Here is a 12,103-nt window from a genome sequence, read left to right as displayed (position 1 = left end):
CCATCTTGTGAAGGGCGCGCTCAAACGCAGCCATGCTGAGAAGGTTCTCCGCTCCATACGGTAGTTCTGCAAATCGCCTTTCTCGTCGCCGCACGTCGCGGCACACCAGCCAGCGTCTCGCGGCACAGTAATGTGCCGCGGAACAGCGGTTGAGAAACGCTGGTCTGAGGGACAGTGGACCAGCCCCCTGCTGAAAAAGTTTGCTGACCCCTGGCTTAAAGGAGCTTCCAGAGAGCTCTTACTTATGCTTATGAGAAAACACCCATTGTGAGATCTCTTCTTGTTTCTCACAAAATTGCCTCAACATTTGATTGCCCTGCTTCCTTCACAAAAGGCTGGCCCTTCATGGAATCTCCAGTGCATCTTCTTATTCATAATGGGTGTGTTGCTTTTTCACTGCCCGAATGGGGCTGGTACTTCTATGCCGTCTCTGTGTGCTTGAAAGTGTCGCTGTATCCTGCACAATGGCCTAGCATTACTTCATGGGAGGGGGAGGAGGGGGAGGAGGAGGGAACATGGACCACCATGTCTTTTGCAGCTGTATAAAGCCAGCTCTGTGCACAGTTTTTTCCCTAATGACTGTAAAACCTGTGCTGTATCATAGTCTCCCGCCGATTGCCCTACAAGCAGAGCTTCTGGACCTTGCAGAAGGTTGTCATTTCACCTCAGAAAGGCACACAGGCTTGAGGTGAAGCCAGAAAAGATTACGGCATAATCCAATCCCCAGGGAGGGGTAATTTCTTTTTTTAAAAAAGGGGGACACTTTTTTCTGACTTGCAGCCAAAAATAAATAAATGTCGTAAGAATAATGTAATGTTTTTAGAAGAGATGGCGATGGCCTCTTTCCATATCAGCTTATGAAGGAGGAAAAAATGAACTTGAGATTTTGACTGGTGAGCAAAGCAGCCTGAATTGCAGTGCTTAACTAATTACATCATTGTATCTAATAAAATTTCCTGCTTCTTTTTCAGTTTAGACAAATCACCAAATCGATATTAAATTTTTCTTTTTTAAAATACTCCTCTACATCTTTCCATTCAATCATATATTTTTGTTTGGGGATGTTTCTAATTACCGCGGTCATTTTGGCCAAATTCATAAACTCTACTAGTTTTTCCTGCCATTCATAGATTGATGGTACTTTCCCTCCTTTCCAATTTCTGGCTATAAGTAATCTAGCTGCTACAATTGCATACAACAATACATTCTTTTTCTCTTCTGGGATGTTATTCGGGGCCATATTCAATAGGAATAATTCAGGGTTTTTTTCAAACGTTAATTTCAGCATCTTTTTCAGTTTTTCATAAACATTATTCCAAAACTTCCGAATTTCGTCGCATTCCCACCAGCAGTGGTAATAGGTGCCAATTTCCTTATTACATTTCCAGCATATGTTAGAATTCTTTTTGCAAATTTTCGCAATTTTGGCTGGTGTTATGTGCCATCTGTAAAACAACTTTAATATATTTTCTTTTATACTTGAGCACGCCGTGAATCTCGTCCCTTCCTTCCACATTTTTTCCCATTGGCAACTATATATGGGCCTTCCTATATCTTGGGCCCATCTCACCATTGTAACCTTTACCACCTCATCCTTAAGTTCCCATTCGAGAAGATAATTATATAATTTAGACATTGCCTTATCCCCATTTCCCAATAATAATTCTTGCAACTTTGATTTATTCCCCAGAAAGCCAATTTTCTTATGTTTTTCGAAAATACTTTGAATTTGATTATAATGTAGCCAGCTTGTACACTCCTGTTTTATCTGTTGGTATGATTTTAACTTTATTTGTTCTCCATTTTTTTTCCAGAATGTCTGAGTAAGTCGGCCAGGTTTTTCGTCTGCTGTCTTTGATCATCATGGTCATTTCTGTTGGAGATGCCCACCAGGGCGTTTTCGGCTCCAGAATATTTTTGTGTTGGGCCCATATTTTTAATAAAGATTTCTTGAGAACATGATTTGTTATTTCTTTATATCCCCCTTTTCTTTCTTCTAATAGATAATTATGCCAGCCCCACATATTATTGAAACCCTCTAGATCTAAAATTTCTTTGTTTCTCAATTCAACCCAATCTTTTATCCAGCACAAGCCCGCAGCATCATAATACAGTTTTAGGTCCGGTACTCCCCATCCACCTCTATCTTTTGTATCCGTTAATAATCTGTACTGTATCCTTGGTGTTTTTTTTTTCCCATATGAATTTACTTAGGCTTTTCCTCCATTTCTCAAAACATTCCTTCCTATCAATAATTGGTAGCATCTGAAATAGGAACAATAATTTAGGCAATATTGTCATTTTGATTGCCGCTATTCTCGCGGACAGGGTCAAATGTAAATTGCTCCACCTTTCTAAATCTTTTTCTATTTCTTTCCATTTCTTTTCATAATTATTTTCAAACAAATTTACATTTTTAGCTGTTATTTCAATTCCTAAATATTTGACCTTTCTCGCTATTTCCCATCCTGTTTTCTCCTCTAATTCCTTCTTATCTTTTTCCCTTAAATTTTTTGTAATGATTTTGGTTTTCCCCTTGTTTATTTTAAAGCCCGATATTTTTCCATAATTATTCAAGATTTCTTTCAAATAATGTATATTTTCTAGGGGATCCTCCAATATTATGACCACATCGTCTGCAAAGGCTCGTGCTTTATAGGTATTTTCTCCTACTTTTATTCCTTTGATCTTTTTATCTTCTTTTATCTCTTTTAGCAGACTTTCAATTGTCAAAATGAATAAGAGTGGCGAAAGCGGACACCCTTGCCGAGTGCCCCTCGATATCTCTATCTCTCCGGAGATGTCCCCATTTACAATCAATATTCCTTTTTGCTTTTGATATATTGTGTTTATGCCTTTAAAAAAATTTCCTTCTATGCCCAATTCTCTCACCATCCTTTTCATAAAGTCCCAATTCACGTTATCGAAAGCCTTCTCGGCATCTAGGAATATCAGGGCAGTTTCCCGACCGGGGTTCCAATCTAAATACTCTATCAAATTTATCAAAATCCTGACATTGTTGTTCATTTTTCTTCTAGGGAGAAAACCCTGTTGTTCACTTCCTATCAACCTATTCAATACAACTTTTAGTCTACTAGCCATAATTCCTGCGAATATTTTGTAGTCAATATTTAGCAAAGAAATAGGTCTAAAATTTTCAACTTGGTCTAATTTCTTATCTCCTTTTGGTATGAGGGTTATAAAGGCTTCTTGCCACGATTTGGGTATAATTTCTTTTTCCATTATTTTATTTACTAATTCAACATACACTTCTCCTAACTCTTCCTTAAACAATTTATAATGTTGGCTAGTGAGGCCATCCGTACCCGGAGATTTCCCCAATTTTAAATTGCCTATGGTTTCATATACTTCCTGCAATGAAATTGGTTTATCTAATAATTCTTTTTCTTTATTATCTAATTTGTCTAATTTGTGGCCTGCAATATATTTATCTATGTCCTCCCTATCAATTTGGTCTCCCTTATATAATTTTTCGTAATATTTAATAAAACACTTATTTATATCCTCTTTTTTTGCCCAATTTTTCCCATCCATCCTAATATTTGTAATTATTCTTTCGTCTTGTTTCTTTTTCAGCTGCCACGCCAACATTTTGCTTACTCTTCCTCCCATCTCAAAGGTTTTTTGTTTGGCCCATTTAATTTTCTTTTCAATTTCTTGTCCCAATAACATCGATAATTCCGTTTGTAAAATTTTAAGCTCAGATACTATTTTTGAATCTTTGGGGTTTTTTACCAATTCTTTTTCCTTTTCTTCAATTTTCTTTTTTATCATATTTTGGTTGTTTTCCCGTTGCCTCTTTATTTTATTTTTCTGTTGTATATATAAACCTCGTATAAAGGCTTTGCTAGCGTCCCACATTACTTCCACCCCTACTTCTCCTGTCTTGTTTATTTGGAAAAATTCTTTTATCGAGTTCTTAACCTTACTTACAAATTCTTCATCATTAAGGATCCCCTCATCTAGCCTCCATCTGGTCTTTCTCTTATAGCCCTCCTTTAAACTTAACATTACTGGATTGTGGTCTGTTAATGATTTTACCATAATTTCACATTTCTCTAATTTGGTTATTAATTTATTTGTAAGCCATATATAATCAATTCTTGCTGCCGATTTCTGTACTTCTGAGTAAAATGTATATTTTTTCTCCTCCGGGTTCCTTAATCTCCAGCAATCTTGTAATCCATAACTTTCTATTACTCTAAAGAACAACTCAGGCAACTTCCCCTCGTACTTTTTCCCTTTGTTCGATCTATCTAGATCTGGTTTCACTACTCCGTTGAAATCTCCAGCTAATATAATTTCTTCATCTTCGACCCATTCACCTAATTGACTCCATAATTTCTTAAAGAATTCTGTTTTACCTCCGTTTGGGGCATATATATTTACCACTACCACATTTCCCTCAGATAGATATAACTTTACCGCCACTACTCTACCTTCGTCATCTTGAAAGATCTTTTCTGCTCTGATTTTAGGGTCAATATATATCACTACTCCCTTCTTTTTTTTCTCATTTGAGGAGGTATATTCATTACCCAAGCGTTTATTAATCAATACTCTTTCATGTTTTTTCGATATATGGGTCTCTTGGAGACAAATTATTTTCCAACCACCCTTTTTCAAGACATGCTCCACCTTATTCCTTTTGAGCTTATTATTTAGACCATTGATGTTCCATGAGATTACATTAAGATTCATTTCTTTATTACTATATTTAATTTATTAAACTTTAACCTGGCCGTAGCCTTCGTCAGTTTTAAAATAAGAACTAAATTCCCCAACAACTTACACAATCAAATAGAATAATGAATAGAGAGAGATCTTCTAGGAACAGAAAATAAGGGAACCCCCAAAATTGAACACACAAGTCTCTACTATCCTCCTATCCGTCTCCCGCCTCTGCCAACTCTTCTTCTCCACTGTTTTCTTCCTTCTCTCCTAACAGTTCTTTCCAGTTCCTTTTGCTGAACCTTTCCGCCTCTTCTGATGATTTTATAGTTTTCTTCTTCCCTTTGAAAATAAAAGTAAGTCCCTCCGGATACTCCCACACGTACCATGCTTTCTTTTTCCTCAGAATATCAGTCAACATCTTATACCTCTGCCTTTTCAGCCGAATTCTCTTAGGCAATTCTTTATAGATGTCCACTGTTCGTCCTTCTATTACAAGTTCTTTTCGTTTTTTCATCTGAAGTATTTTGTCTTTAAGTAGGGCAGAGTTCAAATGTACCATACAGTCTCCTATCGCTTTATCATTCTTCTTTTTATCAATTCTTACTCTATAAATCCTGTCCACATCCAGCCACAGATCGTCCGCCTCCACTTGCAGCCAGGCAGCTAGCTCTTTCACAATCTTCTCATCCACCCGCTCACTAGATCTCTCTGGCACGCCTCTCAAGCGAAGGGTAAGAGCATTTGTTTTCATTTCAAGCATCGCGATCTGGTCTGCTAAATCCTCATGTAGTTTCTTCATCTCATCTCTTTCTTTTTCATCCTTCTTTTGTTCTTTTTGCATCTCTTTATTTTCTGCCACTATTGTTTGCAATGACTCCTCCTGTTTATTCAATTTTACATTCATTTCTTTTACAGCTCTGTCCAATTCTTTATTTTTGCCACTGAGTTCTTTAATTTGGTCAGACATCTCTGTTATTACTCTGGAATTTTGTTCTATCTTTGATCCCATTAGGTCTAATTTCTCATTTAAAGATTTATTGCCTGAGTCCAGTTTCTCATTTAAAGATTTACTCATTTCGGTTATGAGATCTTTGATGTCTGTTAGTGAGTCATTCTCTGGCGTGATTGACAATCGCTTTTGGTTATTTGTTGAATTTGCCGCCATTGTTGCTTGTGCTCTTCTTGATGAAGTCCTAGATCCTGTCATTACTTATTTCTCTTCTCTCTAAATGATTCACTTCTGAGGTTTCTCTTTCTTTCTGGGAGCCCCTCCGGAATTATTACAAACTCATCTGGTTCACTTAGGTATCAGTTCAGAATGGTCTTTCCCTCTGATTCCCTCTATTTATCCTTTATCAATTTTGGGCGCGATTTCTATTTTAGCCACTAGGTGTCAGCACATCGCTCCCCCAGTTAGTTATGCTCCTTTCTCTTATTCCCTTTTGTTTCTCCCACTTCCGTGAAGAAAGGGGAAGCTGGCAATCTCTGGTGACTCTGCAAAATCAATCCTCCATTTTCTTGGTCTTTGCCCTCTTTTCCAACTTAAAAGGTAAGTAAAACAATCCTTGTTTCCTCTGCACGGGTGCCTAATAAAGCGTTCATAAAGAGTTGTTATTGTAAATTATCTCTTCAGCCTCCACTTAAACGTGCTGGCTGGGTAAAGGAAGTTATTTTAGACTTTTAATAGACAGTCCCGATCAGAATAAAACTTCTCTCCCCCTTGGTGAAAGGTTAACTTTATATTCTACAAGTCTCTTTAATCAAAGGATTGAAGTGACAATAAAAGCAGGCTTACTCCGCAAGTTTTCCCGCGGTGCATGAAATAGTCCCACGGCCTTCTTTACCCGGCTTGCGTCTGTTTCTCTCCCTCTTAAGCTCTCCGTTTCGCCAAGCCGTTTTCCCCTCGAAGCCCCCTTCAGCCGAGGGGTCTGAGTGCTCGCTGGGCAGGTTTTGGGGCGCTTCTGCCGCTCCGCGAATTGTTTTTGCGCCGGCTCCTCTCCTCCGCTTACACCCCCCAAAAAAGGGGGGGTGCAAGCCCGGAGTTCTGCCCTCGGGCGCCGCTTTTTCTTCTCCTCAGCCAAACCCCGCGTTTGGCTGTTTCAGGGGGCTAAAATTAGCGCCGTTCGCCCCCACCAGCTCGCGTGCAGCACACCGGAGTCTCCCGTCTCTCGGAGCTCCTAAAAACCGACCCGCTCACCAGCGCACTCTGGCCGGAATGAAATAAAGAGTGAGAAGTAAGTTAAAGCAAGAACAGAGGGAAAGAAAGAAGGAAAGCGATGCATGAATAGTAGGAAGTATTTTTGCTGTATTTTTATTCTCTTTTTTGTGTATTTCATGTAATATAAGTAAGTATTTTAGCTTTATCCTCGTTCCTTTACTACTTAAGTCTTATTTGAAATATCGAAATTATGGTTTGAGTTAAGGTTCGGATTAAGTTAGGTTATGTTAAGTTAGGTTATGTTATGTTAATTTCTTTATATTATGCTAATTTCTTTATTTTGTTAATTTTGTTAATTTGTTATTTGTTATTTTGCCAATTTATTTATTGATTTGCTAATTTGTTAATTGTTTATTTGATTTTGCTTTGTCTATTTTGTATCGTTGTATAATTGAAATAAAGTTTTTCTTTTTATTTAAAAAAAAATGAATTGCAGTGCTTAACTTTTGAAGTATTCTTATCAAGAGGCTTGAAGTTGGGAGAGTCAAAACCATATTTTTCAGGAGGAAAGTATATATATATTAAACACAAGAGCTATGGACATGGAAGCCGCCAATATAAATGAAATCTTTGCAAGGAGCCACCATCTCTCAACCTCTCCCCACATCTACAGTTATGGGAATATTAATGCTAATATCCACTTTACAGGATTGATGTAAGGATTACTGGGGCGCTTTTGAAGCTGCCGGAATACTCAAAAGTGTGTTGTATGTAAACATTAATTCTTCCTAATCATTTACGCAGTATATTTCGGTATAAGAAAACCACTTCCGCATCCCACGGAGGTGGTGTTGTGGGCTTGCCCCGACCGAACTCTCGCGATGGGGGCTGAGAGCTCAGCCCCCTCGCAAGGTGGGAGTTCCCGCCTCCGTCAGACCCGGGCCGATTAATAGGGTCGGCCGGGAGGCGGGGTTTCACTTCTTTTAAACAAGCCGGAGGCGGGAACTCAGCCTCTTTGCCCCCTTGCTCCCAGCCAGAACAGATCAGGGGAGGGAGGGACATTGCCACACAAATGTTTCAACAAGTGACCTTGTTCATTTTCAAAACAGCCCAGGGATGGGGCTGAGTTGAGAGGCAGTGGTTTACTCGCAGGTCAGGGAGCATTTGCACACAGCAGGAGTCTGAATCTCGGTTTCATCCACCAAGACCACATGCTGTACGGCATATTTGTCCACACAAACTACTGACAAAGTCTTCCTTGTCAGTTCATACTTACGTTCTGATCATCTGACGTTAATAGACACCTTGATGACTGGGATGGATAATAAAAACCTATGCATTGTGGGGAGGATAAAAAATGAAAGAGGATCTAGTGCCTGTTTCCACTTCCAGTTGGGAAAGTGCTGTTTGTGTGGAGGGTCCTCTTCCTTCCCCAAACTGCCAAATCCTGACCCTTTTGTGACCTGCCAGGGCTCTGTGTAATTAGCGTGATTAAAGGCTCCAGCATGACTTTAGCGCTGAAAATCAAAACCACAGGATTGCATAGTTTGCCGAATAACGCAACTCACTGTGATTATTTGTGTCATTTTAATCATTTCAACTACAACCCTATGGCTTTCGATTTGGGTCGCTGGTCGTAACAGATTGCCAGTTCCCATTTTAACCGTAAATCATTACAGAAATGCTTCCATTCCAAAGGGAATATTGACTTGTGGATAAGGTGGTGGTGCTAGGAGGAGGGGTTTGAATTTGTTAGGTGCTGGGGAGCATTTTGGGACAACTCAGCCTTTACAAAAATGGGCAGGATAGAACCTCACATTATTAACATATATAGCACAATCAGTGTACGTGGCTCTGTACATAATCAAAATCATAACATCTACCCTGAAGGGCATACAATCTAAAAGCTGTTAATTAATTGACAACCGAAACAAGGTTTTAAAATCTGCATATAACGGTATAATCGTAACGGTATAATCTGCATATAATGGTATAATCATAACATAGTTCCTAAGAGCCGCCCACTGCAATCTGCTGCAGTTTTCGAAACTCCCATTGTTCTAGGCGCATTTTGTGACAGGGAATTTCATTAGCGTGAGCAGTTTCTGAGTTCTAGGCACAGTATTGCACCTAAGATTTTAGATTAAAACTGCTGACTGGGAGGAAAGGAGGACCTTTTTCTGCCTCCCCACTTCCAGCTTCTTTCTGAAGACTGGAGAAGAGACTCTCTTAAGAATATTAGGGGGGTGGGTAGGCCTAGAGATGTGAAGGCCTGGGGGGGAAACCCCGGGAAAAACCGTTTTTTACCTGTTTTTCCTGAAGCCTTTTTTGTTTTTTTCTGAAAAATTGGAAAAATAAAAAAATAGATTATGGAATGTTTTGTTTTAAAATGATGAATAAAATATTTTAAGATAAAGGGTTCAAATATTTTATAAATCATTTTTTTAAAAATATGTATGGTATCAGATTATTCTAATTTCTGTGAGGACAAGCAAGTCCTAGGTTACAAACTGAACTCTCCAGTGCAAGAACAAGATACATTTCTTCCTTTAGGAGGTGCTGTTGTCACCAGAAAAGAAAAAGGTTTCAGTTTTGTTTTTGCATGCGTGTGGTATGCATTGATTCTGTTCTTCTTCAATAGGCCTCAAAGCACTGGAAGATCATTACAGCTCAGAAAATGATTCTGATTAAATTTCATGCCCATTCATTGAAACTTAGTCCCACTTCCTTCTTCCGTTCTTTTTATGAGAATGGTTTTTTTAAATACTGAGAAGAGGAAATATGAATAATTGTTACTTCTGGATTTTTAAAAATTGTTTTGTGGAGGTTTTTTTTTTTTGTTCCACATAAATTAGTAACCATTCAAGAGATTGTTGCTCCATTTGTTACAAATACAAATAAATATTATTTTAAAAGTAAATTCTGTTTGTAATAATTGTTTGGATACACTATATTTTTAATATGCAAGTTGTGATAATTTTATACCCATTAAAATTGTCCATAGTTATATTTTATGTTTCTAAAGTAACAGATATACTTTCAATCTGGAAAAGAAAAAATAAGTGCTAATGTAGCATTTTTTTCTATTTTTCTGAAAATTTCCGTTTTTTCCTGAGCTTCAGAATTTCCGGATATTTTACATCTCTAGGTAGGACACGAATGCATGTAACTTGTACTAGAGCCAGAAAATTCTGTTAGCTCCACTGAAAGTAAATAAGCTAACATATACCCTTATTATGCCCACATTTCCTACAATACTTACTTTTCTTTCTTTCTGTTCAGTTGTGAAGATTTGCAATTTTCAGTGCACATTAGAGCCTCTTTTTATTAGATCTTGATTAGATCTGGCACCATTCTCTTTCAGGGATGAAGATCCAGAATGCAGAACCGAGACCATCACACATATGTTTATGGTTTTCCAGAATCTCACCAACATGAAACTGACCGGTAAAAGACACTTGCAGTGATTTTATGGTAACAACAAGGAAGGGATGAATACAGTCAAAGGTTCTACTTCCAAAATACCACTGTAAAGATTACACAGTGAGTTGGCCGCAACTTGAGTTTTTCACTTGTGACAAGTTGAAAACTGGCTAGTGATCTGAAAGAGGAAAGTGTTTCCATTCATTTGGAACACCTGGATAGAGAATGAATGGACAGGCACATCTACAAAAGAGCTCTCTGCTCTAAGGAAAAGAGCTTTATTGAACACAGTGACAACTCTGCCTATTGAATGGGAAGAAACAGAAAATCACTGTGACCTATTTTCTCAAAAGATATAGCAACTCAGTCCATCTCTTCTCTGGCACCATAGTGCTTAGTACTAAACGAATCCCAGCTGTTCCACACATAGTAAAGAAAATGGTTGGAGTGGCTCTACTCAGGACTTCCCTGGGCAGAAGAGCTCAATAACAGGAGCTTCATGCTTAATAGCTGGAACAATGCTTGTTAGTTGCCCTTGTTTCTAGTCACCTCTTTCACCAAGGCAAGCGGATCTCTACATATGGTATATTGGCCACGGTAGAACTAACACAGTCCTGAGCAGTATGCAAGTTCTTGGCTCAAGAGGCATTGAAATAAATCAAGGAAGCTGCAACGTCTGTTGGTACAATAATAACAGTGGGTGATTGTAATGAAACCAACATTAACTGGTCAAATAGCACATCTGGGATGATTTTGGGAAGCAGCTGCTGACGACCATGAAAAATTGCTTTTTAAAGGCAACTTATTTTAGGATTCTATAGTGAAGACTGAGACTTCTGTAAAAGGGCAGGATCTAATATATAATGTGTGAACCCGGGAGCTTCGCTTGGCAAGTAAGAGGTGACATGTTCTTAAACAGATGGGAAAGGTACGGCCCACAAAGCTGACCTGTGCAAGCCCCACTGAATAAATGGGAGTTGTACAAGAGCAGAAACACACCTTTTCATCTAAGCAGGTCTTGTCAAGAGAACTTCTTGGTAAATGGCGCCCTTTATCTATAAAAGGTTGGTAAATCCTTGGCCATGTCATGGACTCAGCTTGGGAAATATGTGTGCTAAAGCTTAAGAAACTTTTAAAAATATGTTTGCTATAAGAAAAAAACAGAAAACTCACTTTCCTCCTGAGTTCCAAAGCTTTTGAGCATGAATATCTGCCAATCATAGCGAAAGCGTTTCCAATTTTTGACAATCATTTAATAGTACCAGTAGTAGATGTTCGTGGGTGCTGTGTTAGCAGAATCCTATGCATGCTTGCTTACAAATGCTTACAAATGTTCACTGAGCTGTGCTCAGTGGGGCTTATTGCTGAGTAGGGATAGCAAAGAAATCCAATTCAGTTTACATTTAAAGGTAAGTCTGTCTAATTCCGAAACAATATATGAACAGAAACACAATGCACACCACTGAATTTTGCAGTTCTCTAGTCAAGTAATGTATACAAATATGTGTACGCCGATGTAAAGTGTACATAAATTGTATATATTTTTAGAAATAACATAAAAATGCATTACATTAGCAAAATATAACTTTTAGGGGAAATGTGATTTGCAAAAATGTGTATATTAGGCAAAATTCCGTACAAAAAAATTGGAATTTCCATACAAAAAATTCAGAAATTCACACTAAAATGCTGGTGAGTTTTTATTAGGACTGTGTGTGTGTGTGTGTTTGTGTGTGTGTGTGTGTGTTGCAAAGTGAAACGGAAATGTAGAGAACTAAATATAACATGGGGAGGGGGGGTGAGAAACGGAGAGAAACTGAAGTTGAG

General features: G+C 38.3%; 1 long non-coding RNA gene across 1 annotated transcript in view; it reads left to right on the top strand.

Annotated features, from left to right (window-relative positions):
- LOC118091962 (uncharacterized) overlaps nucleotides 1–12,103 on the top strand; it is a 54,539-nt gene that overhangs the window by 24,287 nt on the left and 18,149 nt on the right. The window contains exon 3 of the long non-coding RNA XR_015946442.1: nucleotides 10,218–10,300. This is a non-coding gene — a long non-coding RNA (uncharacterized LOC118091962). The remainder of the gene's footprint in view (nucleotides 1–10,217; nucleotides 10,301–12,103) is intronic.

Source organism: Zootoca vivipara, chromosome 11 (genome assembly GCF_965207765.1).
Source record: "Zootoca vivipara chromosome 11, rZooViv2.hap1.1, whole genome shotgun sequence".
NCBI lineage: Eukaryota > Metazoa > Chordata > Lepidosauria > Squamata > Lacertidae > Zootoca > Zootoca vivipara.
The sequence above is the reverse complement of the archived record's forward strand: the minus strand, read 5'-3'. Positions and strand labels throughout refer to the sequence as shown.